The 4452-nt window shown below is 50.2% G+C and overlaps 1 protein-coding gene across 1 annotated transcript in view; it reads left to right on the forward strand.

Annotated features, from left to right (window-relative positions):
- The first annotated feature begins 3125 nt into the window (after positions 1 to 3125).
- TNPO2 (transportin 2) overlaps positions 3126 to 4452 on the forward strand; it is an 18907-nt gene continuing 17580 nt past the window's right edge. The window contains exon 1 of the mRNA XM_010855484.1: positions 3126 to 3580. The gene's annotated coding sequence lies outside the window, so the exon portion shown is untranslated. The remainder of the gene's footprint in view (positions 3581 to 4452) is intronic.

Raw genomic sequence — 4452 nt, forward strand, 5'->3', positions numbered from 1 at the left:
GGGAAGTAAAGAACATGACTTAGTGCTGGAGTTGTGTGCTTGGTTTGCCTTCTTTGCTCTCTACAACTTAAGCCCTTCCCTCTTGGCTGGTTGCACACCCACCAAAGGCTGGGTCTGCCCCAGTGATGTGGGGGTGTCGGGGATAACAGGGGTGCAACCCCTCCTGGGGTTGAACTCTCCTCAGGATTCACGCCTGAGACACACACCCCACACCCTGCTGTTGTGCTTGTTCAGTGTCTGCACAGTCCCATCTGGGCTGGGCCAAAGCTGTCAGTTCAGATCCAAAGACAAGGAGCACCTACTGGGTGCCTGGGTTTTTCTAGGCCCTGTGGCCACTGCAGTGAACAAAACAGACCACGTGTGCTTCCTGCCTTTGTGGAAAGAAACAGACACAGATAAAAAGGGGAACCCATTTGGGGAGATGACTGCCAAGAAATACAGGAGAGAGGCTGTAGGGAGACGTCGGATCAGAGTCCTGAGGGAGGTGAGGAAGCCTGTCTGTGGGGTAGTGAACAGCCAGTATACAGACAGGGAGGGTGCCTGGCCTTCATGGGGAGCTTTGAGGAGGCCACTGTGAGTGGAACTAGCTGAGTGAGAAGCCCGGATGTGTTATATGCAGAGTCTCATGTGCTAGGCTGAGAATTTGGGACTTTATTCGTAAGAAGAAACCTTTGGGGGGCTGTGGTAAGGAGCGGCATGGTATGTTTTATATCTTAACAGGATCCCTCTGGCTGAAAGGGTCTGGGCAGAACCTGGGAGACGGAGGAGACCAGGCTGTGATCAGGCAAGAGGAGCTAATGGGGTGTTGGCAGTGGAGGAAGTAAAGAGGACCAGGATCTGGGTTCCAGTGGGGTTGGTCTGTCCTGCCAGCGACTTGTAGCCCTTCCAGGGAAGGTATGGTTTTTTATATGATCAGGAAAAAGAATGCAAAAGGGCTTGTTTCTTCCACCTTGCAGAACAGGACAGCTGCTATACTAGGGGACAAGATGTCCTGAAGGAAGCCTGATGCCCCTCGTCCCCTACTAGTGTTCCTTGTAATTCTGTGTCTTCCTGGCCCCACTGCTCATCCTATTTGGAGCTGAAGGCTACCTGGCTGCCTGCTGTCTGTGGAGCCAACCAAGGTGTTAAGATGACTCTGCCTCCTAACTCAAATCTATTATGGAGCAACATCGAAGCATCCCAGCTGTGGGGCCATCTCCCAGGCCTTCCCAGGCATGAATGCTGAGCCTCTTGGCACTTGTGCCCATCCTATGGCCAGGCTCCAGTCCCTCTTCTATTAGGGGAGCATCATGATTCCAAAGACCATGGTGGTCACCACATGCCTGGGACCTGTAGAGGCAGAACGATGAAGGCTGAGTTAGCACCTGTCCATGGGGCCTCACAGGTGGCCCAGTGGTGAAGAACCTGCCTGCCAATGTGGCAGACACAGGAGACGTGGGTTCCATCCCTAGGTCGGGAAGATTCCTTGGAGGAGAACATGGCAACCCGATCCAGTATGCTTGCCTGGGAAATCCCATGGATAGAAGAGCCTGGTGGGCTACAGTCCATGGGGTTCAAAGAGACACAACTGAGCCCCGCCCACCCCCCGCCACAGCTTCACACTGCAAGATTCAGACTGTGTGGGGTGGGGAATTGCAAATATCAACAGTCCAAATTCCCTGTCCTAGTGGAGCTAACATTGTGGTTGTGGGGGAAACAAGAAACAAAATACACAACACCATTATACATTCTATAGGGGATTGGGGGGTGGGGAGGGGAGTATGAAAGGGGATCTGTGATGAGAGGGGGAACTGTAAACTGGTCAAGAATGGTCACACCATCTGTTGCAAGTCCTGAAGGAGGTGGGACAGGCAATGAGGATGGTCCTTGGAAGAGTGTTGCAGGCTTGAGCAACAGCAGGTGCAAAGACTGAGCTGAATCATGCCCAGCTTGAAGACTGAGCAAATAGACTTTGAAACAGGTGACATTCCTCCTTACTTCCTGCTAACACACAGTAAGGCTTGTCTGGTTTATTTCCCACATGAGGCAAAAGGTCTCCCTCCTTTGATGATGCTGAGCTGGCCCAGGTGTGATGTTTGCCTTGGAGTTGTAGTATGGGGGAAGGGATATAGGAAGCCAGTGGAGCCGTCTCTACCTCCTCTTCCCTCAAAGCCACCAACAGCCGCTGGATCTTTAAAAAGAAACAAGTGGGAGAAGTAGGTCGCCCCTGCAGCAGCTCAGCCTCTATTCTGGAGTGTCAGCACTTCCTTTCACTGAGCTCACCTGCCCTGACCTGGGAAAAGAGAAGAGGGCAGAGAATCAAATTCAGGTTTTGGTGGGTCACACAGTCCCGGTTTAGCTGTGTGATCTTGGGTAAGTTATTTAGCCTTTCTGTGGTTCAGGTTATTCATCTATAAAATAGATGAAATACTGAAATATCTAGAATGAAGTTCTAAAGTAAGAACAATGCTCATATAGTCAACATTAACCCTGACATTCAAAGGGTCTGTTGTTGTTTCTCAAGGTGAAGCAGTTGCTTTGTGTCTGGGGACCTTGTTTGAGAAATATCTTGAAATGTGGGTGCAGTGTGATGTGCTCAGGCAGGGAGGCTGTTGTAAACTGAGATGTGTTTGTCTCTTATCTCAGATTCCTGTTTTGGCTCCAATTTTTTGAGTTTCTTTTTTGCACTGAGCTCTTCTAGTTGAAGTAAGTTTGCTGTGTACAGGGCTGTCGTGAGAATACCATTTATACACTGACAGGCACTAGGTGCATAAGAAATCAGCGGGCTTTTTTTTTTTCTTTCTTTCCGATTTTTCGATTCAGTACTGAAACCCACCATCTGGGGAAGAGAAAAAGACCCGTGATCATATGAGGGCCGATACTGTGGATCATACTGGCAGCAGCGCTCACATTCTTCTTCCCCGACTCCTCCCCACAAAGCCTGCGCAGAGCCGCTGGAAACTTAACATATCAGAAGTAGGGGGAGGGGCATTTTCTTGGAGATCCAGTGGTTAACACTCCGCACTTCCACTGCAGGGGGCATAGAATGAATCCCTGGTCAGAGAACTAAGACTCCCCGGATGTCACACTCTGCGGGCAAAAAAAAAAAAGGAAAGAAAGTAAAGAAAAAGGGGGGGGTGAGCATTAACAAATTCTCTCCTGCATCTCCAACTCGCTCCCTACCCGACCCTTTCTGAGGCAACCCCTAACCCTGAGCAGAAAACTGATTTGCACCCTCTCCCTCAACCTCCAAATCTAGTCACCGCCCCTCAACCTCGTTCGTCCTGCTCAACACACAACTCCAGAAAGTCTCTAGACCCCTCAGGTTTGAGTCGCAGCCAGAGTTCGTAAGCTCGGCGACGCCTGCGCAAGGCAGGATGGGATTCGTAGTTCTAAGCCCTCAGGTCGCACGAGGGAAGAGCATTGCGCGTGCGTAGGCGGCTTTCGGCGCGTGTCTCTCAAACCCAGTTCCTGTTCAGCGGAGCCGGCTGAGGTGGGACTCGTCTGCTTCTTTGGGATCCTGACTCTTAAAGTGGAGTGTGGATTCAACTGACTCGCCCCAAATCCTGGCGGCCTCGGTTTTCGTCAAGAGAGGCCTTAGGTATCTATTTTTCATGAATGAACGGAGCCAGGACTGACATTGCCAAGGGCAAGTGGACTGAGAAATCTGTCTCCTTCCAGTCTGGGGCTAGAGTTAACCTGTGCCTCCCCGCAGGCCACAACGGCCTTCAGGGCAGGACTGGGATGTCCTTTGGGATTAGAGCCCTAGTTGATTCAGTAAATGTTGGTTTAGGAAGGGTCCAAATGCAGTAAAAGGACCACCTTGAACCTCGGGGAGTAGAAACCACGTTTTTGAGGAACAATTTACTTCAGGTTTTGTAATGCTTAACTTGGATTATCTCTAACCCAGCAAACTAGTCTTGTATCTGTTCGACAAATGGAGAAACTAAAGTTGGAGTGGCAGAACGTCGCCCACCTTTTTTGTCAGCAGGGTGGAGACGTGGATGGGGGTGGGCTGGGAGAGGAGGAACCGGGACTCTCCTGCTCCTGGAAAAGAGGTGCCCTACTTTGTCCTCAGAAGGTGCAAGAATCACGGAATGTCTTTTTTCTTTTCATCTTCCTGTCCTTAAATTTCCTGAATTGTTTCACCTCATTCTGAGTCAGGTAGAGAAAAGAGTTAGGTGTTTTGCTCTAGTGTTTATTATTTCACTTCGTTTAAAATTTTATGTCCTCGTAGGGTGCCTTATATATTTGTCAAACAGCACTGTAAATAGGTAACGCAAAATATGGCAGAGGCTTCTTTAGGACCCCAGCCAGTCTCAGGCACTCCCTTTGTCTGGCTCTCCCTCCTTTGTCTATGGGGTATAAAGTCCACCCTAGGCTCTGTCCCCTCAACTCTTTGCTCGCACAGTACTCCTGCTAAGTACTCTCAGAATGGGGGAGGAAGGCACAGTTCAATTCTGGGGGAGGGGG

This window comes from Bison bison, unplaced genomic scaffold (assembly GCF_000754665.1).
Source record: "Bison bison bison isolate TAMUID 2011002044 unplaced genomic scaffold, Bison_UMD1.0 scf7180017864365, whole genome shotgun sequence".
NCBI lineage: Eukaryota > Metazoa > Chordata > Mammalia > Artiodactyla > Bovidae > Bison > Bison bison.